We start from the raw sequence: 12,645 nt of genomic DNA, 5'->3' as shown, positions 1-12,645 counted from the left end.
AGAAAACAGAACAGCATCTTTGAAACAGACTTGTAAATATTTTCCAACTTGACACTTTTTTTTTTGCTCCTGTTGCAGCAGGATGTTTACAGAGTATACTAGGCAGAAGGAACTCAAAGAAAGTCATCAGCTTATTTTAAGAGAGAGCCTGGGTCTGCTAGGTCCTTCTGTAAGGCAATTCCCCACTGCCCACAGGACACCCCATGTCACTCTGCTCTGAGCAGCAGTGGTGAGCTCAACTGCCTCAGAAGCAAGCCCAAGTAGTCAAACAGGTAGCCTCCTGTTGGGAAAGAGAAGTGGCACTGGGAGCCCCATGCAATCTTCTATCATTTGATCATCCTGAGAGCCGGTATCCACCCACAGGAAAGGCAGATTGTTCTAAGATCACAGAACAGGTGGGTCTGGCTGGGGCCGGTCCTCCACTCAGTGAATTACATTCATGTAACTGGAAGAGGCTAAAGAAGCTCTGGAGCCTGAGTTGTGTGTAAACAGGCTGTGGTCCCCAAAAGCATTCCCTCTTAACAGAAGGCATTGCCCGACCCTGGGAAGCGTCTATCAGAAACCTCAGAACTCAGAATTGGCCTGTCCCAGCTAAGGATCTGAAACCTGGAGCAATGTGAAAAGAAGGTGCTTAACTCTTGTCAGTTGTGTGAAGGAAACTGCAGTAATATCCACCCCTTATGCATCACTAATTGTCCGTTCAGGCCACTATTCAAAATGGTCCTTGCCTCTGGAATGCCTGTAACTCACAGGTTATTCACCTACTTATCCTTTTGATTATTCTAACCCTGAGGGATGCCTGGGAAGAGATGCCTTCCTAACTTTTCTTCCTTTTATTTATTTTATCTTGGTTTAATAATCACGTTGTAAGTATGAGATTAGAAGCTTAGACAGTTACAACCACTCCTGAGTAACCATAAAACCCTGGATTCTAAAGGTTCATTATGAAGTGCAGCTGCAAGACTGTAACTATCCTTGGACACTGTGACTTCCCTAAGAGTAGTTGAAAATATCAGGGCTGCTGTTGCCTTTCTGAAGGGCCATCCAGAGCCCGTTGGCTCAGACATACTTAGGTGTCACTAAGCTACAACTGGCCTTCATTAAGAGCCCCCAATTATGGCTTAAAAAATATTATTCAAAAAACCAAAAAACTTGTCTGAGATCATAGTGTAATAAGGCAAACAAGAGCTTATTTTCTCCTCCATGATGGTAATAAAGTTGTCTTTGCTCTCATGTTCCTTGGCCACTAGTTTTGATCCTTGGGGCCCTTTAAAAAACTAGGTCTGGAATAAAAGCCTTGCCTGTTGATAGAAGCAGTCTGCAAAGGCTTACGGAATCCTAGGCTGCTGGTCTCCCAGACAGGCTCTGCCTGGCTTAAGGTCCTCTGGTGCAGCATCTAAGATCCTGTCAGCCCCTCCAAAGATCCTCACACCCTTTCTCTTCCCACTTATTTGCTACCACACAACAACATGGTTGTCTCTTTTATATCAGGGGACCCTACAAGATTCTGTTGACAAAGGGTTCCCTGGCATAACAAACAATATGAAAATTACTATTAGGCAGTACTCAGGAGTCCTCCTTCCCTCTGGTCCAATGTAGTCTGCCATCTCTGCTCCAGCATGCCGGCTTGCTGCCCCAGTCTCAAGGCTGGCAAGGACCAGAGCCTTTCCATTCTAGAAACCTTCTAGATTTCCTTTCTGGAGAATTTATGGAGATTGACTATTTTTCCTTTTTTTTTTTTCTTTAAATTTCACATGCCCAGAGGATGAAAAAAATTGGTTTTCATCACTAAGTCCATTTACTTGTTTATTCCTACCATGGCCTCCTCCCTTTTCCTTCTAACAGAACACTATTGTACCAGCGGATTTGTTCTCCCTCCTTATGAGCATATCTACACTACAGACAGATGGGTGCTTAATGTCTTCATCTATAAATTTGATATTTCTTATAATTTTTATTGAATTAAAAATTTTTCTCATGAATAGGAATTTCCTATTCCCTATTTAATTCTATATAATTACTTGCAACTATTATCCACACTATTGCTTTTTAATTCCCAGCAATTATTTCTTACCTGGCCATAAACTTTTATTAGGAAAACCAAATCCGAGGAAAGTAGACCTTTTGTCTCCATTGCATTTTCCCAGAAATAGTTTCTTAAGAGGATGGGGTCTGCATTTACTTCTAGTAAACTAAACCTGCAGGATGAAAAAAAAATTGTGAAGTTTTCCCTAATCATTCCTTTCCTAGAAACAAAAATGTTTGGGGATTAGAATTACTCTAATTCAAGGTTTATTGAGTTCTTGACCTGAATGTTGTCATATTACCAGGTATAGATAATGAGCCCTAACAGGTTGTTGCTTTTTTTTTTCACCAATATTTATTAAGCATCTGTTATTCTTAAGACATATAAAGAAAAATAAGAAGCTTATAATTTATCTGTTAGGAGAAAGCTTATCTCAACATTAAAATAAGAACATCAAAGTTAAATGCTTGTGCAAGGACAAGAGCTGTCATAAAGAAGACATAACTTGAGGACAAATGAGTGGTATAGATATTAGTACTAGAAGTTGGAAAAGAGCAAAAATAATAATGAATATCAAAGTTCTGCTATGTATCAGGAAGGACTAAGCACTTGACGTAGACATCTCCTGTACCTTGAAGACAGCCCCATGAAGTGGTAGTATCCTGCCCATTATACAAATTAGGAAAGATAAATCACCAGGGAACTTCTGCAGAATTACAATCAGCATGGCCAGGATTTGAACCCAAATCCACGTTGTTCCAAAGCCAGTTCCTTTCTCAGTACATTCTAGGAAATCACAGGTTGGGGTAGTCAGTGACAGCTTCTCAGAGCAGGGAAGACTCAGATTGAACCTTGAGACATTATAATGGTAGATAACACAAAGAGCTTATTCCTGGGGACCAAATGAGGAAAAGACAGGAAGGGAACCCCGGAGATGAATGTAGCGGTTGCTAGCAAAGGGCATAAGAAAGGTCATGAAGCACACCAGGAAGCTGTGAGGCACAACAGGTCATATGACTTTTGAGAAACTTCTCTCAATTCAGTGAGGCTTCATTGCAGACAATGAGAGGCAGTGCTGTGCCTGAGGTGGTGCTCAGCAGATACTGGAAGAAGAGAAAGGATTAATCCACATTATGGAAATTATTTCCAGTTTTAGAACCATTTAAGCTGAACTTCTGTTCTCCCCACATTTCTATATCCTCTTGAAGCCTGCAACATCCTGGTACAGCTGCTCTTCTGCTGTGACATAAACTTCTAGAGAATGAGGGCCATGGCTGATTGGTAGTTTAATTGTGAACAGTGGCAGCTGCTGATAGCCATGTTAAGTACCAGTGTCTGTAGGGCTCACCTAGGCTACCCCCTGATTGAAATAGGGTCAATATTCTCACCAATTACTAGAAGAATTCATAAACTAGAAGTTTTGGAAATCTCTTTCAACTGCTCTGAATCTTCATTTTACTCTTGCCTTTGGTATTCATTTTCTAATGTCTTTGTTTCTTGGCTCCTATTTCCTTAAAAAAAATCCCCAGGGTGACAAGGCTTCTCTATGAACTCCTTGAGGAATCCTCATTTTTTCAGGGGTTCATCATTTGTAAAGCATTCTTGTGTGTCAGGTGCTGCAGTCATTAAGATGAAAATATTCTCCCTCCATTTATAAATAGCTCACAGTCTAAGTGAGAAAGAAACACAAGCAATTAGATTATTTAATGGTAAGTACTGTAATAAATGTTGTAGTTATCTATTCCTGTGTAAAAGCCAGCCCAAAACCCAATGGCTTGAAACAACGACTATTGGATTGTTCATGATTCAGGCAGGGGCTGCTAGGGATTGACCTTTTCTACCCCACATGGTGTTTGCTGTGGATCAACTTGTCTGAGCATCCAACATAGCCCCATTCGCATGTCCCAGACCTTGGTACTAGCTGTTGTCCAAATAACCTTGTGTCTACATCACCAGGACACCCTCTGCATGTGGTTTCATTATTCTGCAGAGTAGTCCAGGTTTTTTTACAGGATGACTGGCTTCTAAGAGAGTAAAAATAGAAACTATAAGACCTCTTTTATGTCCTAGGGACATCTCTGCTACATTCTGTAGTCAAAGCCAGTCATAGTGCAGCTAAGATGCAAGGGGAGGAGAAACACATGCTACTTTTTAATGAGAGGAGCCGCAAAGTCACATTGAAAAAGGCTGTAGGGAATTAGATTATTGTGACCATCTTTGGAAATAGTCTACCACAATGGAAATATATGGACCTTGCATGGGAACACAGAAAAATGTATATCTGACCTAGTCTGGGAAGACAACTTGCTTCAGAGAGACATTTGACTCAAGTCTCAAAAGCAGAGTAGTCAGACGTAAAAGCATGGAAAGGCATTCCAGCAGAGGGTAAGGCTGTTAGAAGGATATAAAATATCAGAGCATTATGTCTTTGGGCAATGAAAGATGAATTCATGGTAGGAAGTTCAGGATGTTTAATGGTGAGAACCAGGTGGGAAAAGATTATAAAATGACTTTGTCTTAGTTTACATTTCCCAAGAAACAGACCCAGAGATAAAGATTTGAGTGCAAGAAATGTATTAGGAAGGTGAACCAGGAAGCACAGAGGAAAAATAGTGAAGTGAGGCACAGAAGGGAAGGAAGCTGATACATTCATGAACAAGTTATCATTGTTAGCAACTGGGACCGAGACTTGGGGACATCTGGGAGATGTTGTACCACCTGTCTCAAAGCTGTCTAAATAAAACAAATAAACAAACAAACAAAAGGATAAATATCAACCAATTCTATCAATTAAGAGATGCTCAGCACTTGTAGCCTTTCCACACATGGGCTGAGCACACTCTGATAGCAGAGAAAGCCCTCAAGTTGAGCTACAGGTGCTTGCAGTAAGAAATCACCAGAATGGAAGAAGGTCTGGATGCACCAAGAGTGTTTTTATAGCCATTTATACGTGCAAGTGATGGAGGTTTGAGAAGAGAATTAGCATGATTAGATATGATTTCTCCCAAACTCTGTAAGCTTTATTTATGGTGACTTTTAGAGCATGGTTTATGAAATAACCCTGACTTAATGGGTTAATCATCATAGAAGACAGGATTATGCTGTTAAGCAACATAAACAGAGTTTACCCACTGTGCTTGGCAAAGGAGAAAAGGGATGTATAGAAGGTAAACATTATCGCCATAATTTGCTCTCTTTGCATTCAAGCGAGATGAAAAAGCAGAAACCATAAACAGCTTGGCAAATTTAAACTATATAAAAAAATATAAAACTTTATATGGTAAAGATATCATAAAGGGTAATAGGTAATGCATAAAAGTCAATTGGAAAATGTAACTGAAGCAAAAACTCCTTTACAGTAGCACCAGAAACATGAAGGAACTGGAAATAGATTTAAGTAAAGTGAAAATCAATTGGGAGCATGAAAATGCTACTGAGGGACATGAAAGGAAACTGAAAGTAAGTGGAAGCACATAAAACACATGTAGAGGAAGACACAGCATGAAAAATGTGTTAATTCTGATTAACACATAAGTTCCTATATAAGTCCAATAAATAAATCAACATAATTTTTGAGCCAGACAAATAACTTTGAAGCTTATGTGGAAAATTAATAAGCAAGAATAATTGAATAGACCATGATAAATAATGAAAATGAGGGCTAAGCACTCAACCAACCAGCAATCATGTTACACAGGAAAAGAATTAGAATGGTTTTATATTAGTATATAAACAGATAAATATTATAGGTAATTGTTAATCTATTAAAGTACTAGAAAATATCAATTTTTAAATAATGCTTACATGGGAACAGTCTTTATAACTATGATATAATACCCAGGAGCCATAAAATAGGAGGTCAACAATTTGACTACAAAAAACTCAAATATTTGTTTCTGCATGGCAAAAACAAAACAAAAATAACACTGTGAAATAACCAAAAGGCAAATTACAGACCAGGAAAATATTTACAATTTATATCATAAAATGCAATTTTCTTATTATGTAAATAACTTTTAGAAATAAATACCAAAAAAAAGCCCAAACACCAAAGAGAAAAGAATGAACAAAAGCTATGATAAGGGAAGTACAATTTGAAATACAAAACGTAAGGAGTAAGGAAAGCAAGAGAAAGAAGGGAAGAGAAGTTAGGAAACCGAAGAAAAGGAATATGCTACAATCAGTTTCCATGAGAAGAGAGAGAAAAGTCCCTGTTCTCAGTTTGTGTACATAACGTGCAAAATCAAGTTGAAACTTAGTTTGAATAATCTAGTTATTTTGATCAGTTTAATAATAATGGTAAAGCTAATAAGTCAATTGTTGGTGGGTGCTACATGTCAGGTCCTTCTATGTAATTTGCTTCATTTAATTATTCTAGCAGTACTGCAAAGTGGGTATTGTTAGCCACATTCATATAGATAAGGAAACTGATTCTCTGAAAACTTCCCCAATGTCACACAACTAGAACAAAACTGGGACATAAACTCTAGACTACCCACCTTATCCCAACTTCTTCAACAACTGTCTGAGACCCCGTGATGTTATCTGCTTTCCACGAAAATAGGCTAGAGACCTTTATTTAACAACTGAACCAGTTGTTACAACCAGTTGAACAAAATACCAGTTGTTGTCTAAGCTATCAATAATATATTTTTAAAAAGAAAGGTGTTTATGCTTTCACTGTGACTAGACATATTGATAGATATTAAGCTCCAATATCTAATGCATGTTAGCCTATAGTTAAATCTTTGGGAGGTAATCAAGAATATAATTACAATAATCTTTAATATGTCTTGAGTTCTTCAAAGTGCCAGGCATTCTCAGTGCTTTATGTTAATCATCTCACGCTATTCCTATGAGGTATTATTTTCAGACCCATTTTATAGATGAGGAAACAGAAAGCTTTAGTAACTCAACCAAAGTCACCAGCTTATAAGTATCAAAACCAGGTTTGGAAACCAAGTTTATCTAATCCTAGAGCTTAAGTTCTTATCCTTTAGTCCACACTTCCCCTTAAACACAAGATAATGTTAGGCATGGAATTCATAACCACTTCCACAGAGAAAGGGTCAGTGGACTCAGCCTTAAAGGGCAGAGACAGTGTGAGTTAAAAGAATGGTGAGTTGGCCGGGCACGGTGGCTCAAGCCTGTAATCCCAGCACTTTGGGAGGCTGAGGCGGGTGGATCACGAGGTCAAGAGATCGAGACCATCCTGGTCAACATGGTGAAACCTCGTCTCTACTAAAAAATACAAAAAATCAGCTGGGCATGGTGGTGCGTGCCTGTAATCCCAGCTACTTAGGAGGCTGAGGCAGGAGAATTGCCCGAACCCAGGAGGCGGAGGTTGCGGTAAGCCGAGATTGCGCCATTGCACTCCAGCCTGGGTAACAAGAGCGAAACTCTGACTCAAAAAAAAAAAAAGAATGGTGAGTTGTTTTGTTTTCTTGATTTTTCATTCTTAATAAAAATTTTAGCTTATCACAAATGATGCCAAACTGTCACATATCTGAGTTTTCAATATGCAGTATTATTCACTCACAGACACACCACATTAGTGAACCAGTACCCCAACGCCTCACTTTGAACAACTCTAAAGAAAATTGACCTCATGTGACTGAGTCATGTGGACTCAGACTTAGCCCCAGTGGGAGCTTGAGAGATAGTCTGGCTTTCAGGAGCTTTTTTTAAGAGTACATGGCCTCCCTGAGTAGAAACTTTACTTAGTACAATATTTTCTGGCAATACTGATATCTTAGACATGATGCAATAGATTAAGTGTGTCCAACATGTGACCTGCAGGCTGCACGTGGCCCAGGACAGCTTTGAATGTGGACCAACACAGATTAATAAACTTTCTTAAAACATTATTAGATATTTTTTGTGATTTGTTTTTCTCATCAGCTGTCATTAGCGTTAATGCATTTTATGCGTGGCTCAAGACAATTCTTATTCCAATGAGGCCCTGGAAAGCCAAAAGATTGATCACCACTGCAGTAGATGAAAGACAGTTACAAATTCTTTGGGGCATTTTCCATTGAGAGGTAGAATATAATTCTAATCCACTTAAACCTGGGCTAGACCTAATGACTTACTTGTACAAAAATGTGATGGAAGGGACATTCTGAGACTCCTGAGAGTCAGTTACAAGAAACTTTGTAGCTTGAACCCAGTCTTCTTAGAGCACCCATTCTTGGAATCCAGCCACCATGCTTTGAGGAAGCCCAAGCAGCCCAAGAAGAAGCTCAAGGAGAGAAATCAAGTATCCTTGTTCTGTTTCTAGCTACAATGTAGCACCAACTTCTAAACTGTGCAAGTGAGGTATCTTGGAAGTGAATCCTCCAGCCCCAGGGTATGTTTCCTCCAATTAATACTGCATGGATCATAGACAAGCTGTCCCTGTTGGGCTTTAATCCATCACGGATTCTTGAGCAAATAAATGATGTTTTAAGTTTGCTGGTAGTTTATTAAGCAGCAATAGAAACTGAACACATGGATATTACATTTCCTTAAAATGCCTAGAAAACTCATTCTGTAATCTCTTCTCAGAACCATTTTCAATACTTTTTACATTTATATTTAAAGAGTTTGCTTTGACCACACATTTGCTATTAATCATTGGCAAAGATGCATTTTCATAAGCTATAAACTTCTGTTTTGTTTGGCATAGGACCGTATGCTTAAGCCTTTAACCAGCGTTGAGTGTCTGGCTGTAAAAGCCAAACACAATGAACCCAAATATCACCAATGCAAAAACGCACTCATTTGAAATTTGCCAAATCTGAAGTGTATTATTAACCCTTAGGAGGTCTGTAATTTATTGCATTGTCTATGAAGAAAGAGTTGACTCAATAAAGTGTGTGTGTGTTCAGGTGTTTCATTGGTTTAATTAACATATTTTAAATATATTTAATATCTATCAATTAAAAATTAATTTTATCTATTTATTAAAACTTCCTGGAAAAATTTTCTCTCACTGTTGAGGTAAATTGACATTAACTTAATTACTTGCAAGAAATTAACTATGCTGACTTTGAAACACACTTAATGTTTTTACTAAGTATGGCTACCTTTGTCTCAGTTGGCATGTACTAATGTAGTTTTACTGGAATGCTAAAGTATAACAATCTATAAATTTACAACAGAAAGATTACTGCCACCATATGCGAAACAGAAACCTTTTCCAGGTAATTTGGAATTCAGATGAAATATTTGGGAAGAAAAACACTACAAGCATAGCACAGAAAAATACTCAAAATTATTCTCCACAATCTACTTTATCTATCACAGTGCTATCTGAATCCTGCTGTCCTGAAGAGTTTTGACACACTGAAGATCATCTGAGTACGGCAGAGGCTGAGACTGAAAATGCCTAGAGGAGCTAGCAGGGCCTTGTGTAGGACTGTAGGAAGTAGTAAGAATGGGTTTAACTGAGTAAAGCCTGGTGTTTCCATGAGAGAGAACAGACTCCATCTTGATAGATTTTCCAATTTTAAAAAAAAAGCTGGAAATCCAAATTGAGGAAGAGGTCTCATGATTACTAAGCGTTGGCATCTAATTTTTAAAAATTCAAATCATGTGGATTTTTAAAAAACACTGCTAATAAACACCAATCTGTAACCTCTAAACTACAGGCAAACAGAGTGTGGGAAATAGACTAAGAAGTACTAAGTAGAGTGCTATTTTCTCACTTGTTTAGAAAAAATGGCTCAGAGAATTTGGCTCGGCTCTATTTAATTTACTTTATATATTTAAAAAGTGATAGAGGAGTCTTCCATCTTAACTTCTCAGAGTTGATATATTAACAATTACCCACTCTACAAGTTTGAGGAACTCTTATGGCTGATTACATTCACTAGATTTCCTTGACTAACCCGAATCTAAAATACTAAGTCCCAGAGTGTTCATCAAAGTGTTAGAGACCTGGTGATATTTATTGACCAAACCCCATCTCTCAGATTTCATAGGCAGTGGCAAACAAACCTTCATTAGGTGATGTATTTATAAAGTCTGGTAATCATGATTGTTCTCTAAATCTGGTCTAATTGGACCTTCGAAAGTTGCCCAGGGAAAAGGCTATGTGCAAGTCTTGATATTCTCTTATCTATGAGTTATACCCAGCTCTTATTTGTCTGTCTTGTGGTTGTGAGTCTTTTGGAGCTCAAGAATTCCTTTAGAAGCTGATAGATACTTTCTTTTTATTATTATTATTATTATTATTGTACTTTAAGCTCTGGGGCTCTCGGGTACATGCCCAGAATGTGCAGGTTTGTTATGTAAGCATACACGTCCCATGGTGGATTGCTGTACCCATCAACCCGTCATCTACATTAAGTATTTCTCCTAATGCTACCCCTCCCCTAGCCCCTGACCCCACAACAGGCCCCAGTGTGTGATGTTCCCCTCCCTGTGTCCATGTGTTCTCATTGTTTAACTCCCACTTATGAGTGAGAACATGCAGTGTTTGGTTTTCTCTTCCTGTGTTAGTTTGCCGAGAATGATGGTTTCCAGCTTCATTCATGTCCCTGAAAAGGACATTAACTCATCCTCTTTTATGGCTGCATAGTATTCCATGCTATATATGTGCCACATTTTCTTTATCTAGTCTATCATTCATGGGCATTTGGGTTGGTTCCAAGTCTTTGCTATTGTAAACAGTGCCACAATAAACATTGTGTAAAAGTGTTCCTATTTCTCCACATCCTCTCCAACATCTGTTGTTTCCTGAGTTTTTAATGATTGCCATTCAAACTGGCGTGAGATGGTATCTCAGTGTGGTTTTGATTTGCATTTTTCTAATGACCAGTGATGATGAGCTTTTTTTCATAAGTTTCATAAGTTTGTTGGCTGCATAAATGTCTTCTTTTGAGAAGAGTCTGTTCATATCTTTCACCCACTTTTTAATGGGGCTGTTTTTTTCTTGTAAATTTGTTTAAGTTATTTGTAGATTCTGGATATCAGCCCTTGTCAGATGGATATGACAATTGCAAACATTGTCTCCCATTCTTTAGTTGCACGTTCACTCTACTGACAGTTTCTTTTGCTATGCAGAAGCTCTTTAGTTTAATTAGATATCATTTGTCAATTTTGGCTTTTGTTGCCATTCCTTTTGGTGTTTTAGTTTTGAAGTCTTTGCCCATGCCGACGTCCTAAATGGTATTTCCTAGGTTTACTTCAAGGGTATTTATGGTTTTAGGACTTATGGGTAAGTATTTACCATTTTAATTTTTTATAAGGTATAAGGAAGAGATCCAGTTTCAGCTTTCTGCATATGGCTATCCAGTTTTCCCAACACTCTTTATTAAATAGGAAATCCTTTCCCCATTGCTTGTTTTTGTCAGGTTTGTCAAAGATCAGATGGTTGTAGATGTGTGACATTATTTCTGAGGCCTCTGTTCTGTTCCATTGGTCTATATCTCTGTTTTGGTACCAGTACCATGCTGTTTTGATTACTGTAGCCTTGTACTATAGTTTGAAGTCAGATAGCATGATGCCTATAGCTTTGTTCTTTTTGCTTAGGACTGTCTTGGCTATGCAGGCTCTTTTTTGGTTCCATATGAACTTTAGTTTTTTCTAATTCTGTGAAGAAAGTCAATGGTAGCTTGATGGGGATAGCATAGAATCTATAGATTACTTTGGGCAGTATGGCCATTTTCAAATATTGAGTCTTCCTATCCATGAGCATGGAACGTTTTTTTCATTTGTTTGTGTCCTCTCTTATTTCCTTGAGCAGAGGTTTGTAGTTCTCCTTGAAGAAGCCCTTCACATCTCTTGTATGTTGTACTCCTAAGTATTTTATTCTCTTTGTAGAAATTGTGAATGAGGATTCACTCATGATTTGGCTCTCTATTATTGGTGTATAGAAATGCTTGTGATTTCTGCACATTGATTTTGTATCCTGAGACTGCTGAAGTTGCTTATCAGCTTAAGAAGATTTGGGGCTGAGACAATAGGGTTTTCTAAATATATCTTCATGTCATCTGCAAACAGAGACAATTTGACTTCCTCTCTTCCTCTTTGAATACCTTTATTTCTTTCTCTTACCTGATTTCCCTGGCCAGAATTTCCAATACTATGTTGAATAGGAATAGTGAGAGAGGACATCTTTGTCTTGTGCTAGTTTTCAAAGGGAATGCTTCCAGTTTTTGCCCATTCAGTATGATATTGGCTGTGGGTTTGTCATAAATAGCTCTTATTATTTTGAGATACATTCCATCAATACCTAGTTTATTGAGAGTTTTTAGCATAAAGGGGCGTTGAATTTTATCAAACACCTTTTCTGCATCTATTGAGATAATCATGTGGTTTTTGTCATTGGTTCTGTTTATGTGATGGATTACGTTTATTGATTTGCATATGTTGAACCAGCTTTGCATCCCAGGGATGAAGCAGCTTGATCATGGTGGATAAACTTTTTGATGTGCTACTGGATTCAGTTTGCCAGTATTTTATTGAGGATTTTCACATCGATGTTCATCAGGGATATTGGCCTGAAATTTTCTTTTTTTGTTGTGTCTCCGCTAGGTTTTGGTATCAGGATGATGCTGACCTCATAAAATGAGTTAGGGAGACATCCCTCTTTTTTTATTGTTTAGAATAGTTTCAGAAGGAATGATACCAGC

At 38.1% G+C, this 12,645-nt stretch overlaps 1 protein-coding gene across 2 annotated transcripts in view; it reads left to right on the top strand.

Moving 5' to 3' along the window:
• Nucleotides 1-12,645, top strand: part of SPTLC3 (serine palmitoyltransferase long chain base subunit 3) — a 153,164-nt gene that overhangs the window by 1,035 nt on the left and 139,484 nt on the right. The gene's annotated exons all lie outside the window — the stretch shown is intronic.

The sequence above is a fragment of the Cebus imitator genome, unplaced genomic scaffold, assembly GCF_001604975.1.
Source record: "Cebus imitator isolate Cc_AM_T3 unplaced genomic scaffold, Cebus_imitator-1.0 Scaffold632, whole genome shotgun sequence".
NCBI lineage: Eukaryota > Metazoa > Chordata > Mammalia > Primates > Cebidae > Cebus > Cebus imitator.
The sequence above is the reverse complement of the archived record's forward strand: the minus strand, read 5'-3'. Positions and strand labels throughout refer to the sequence as shown.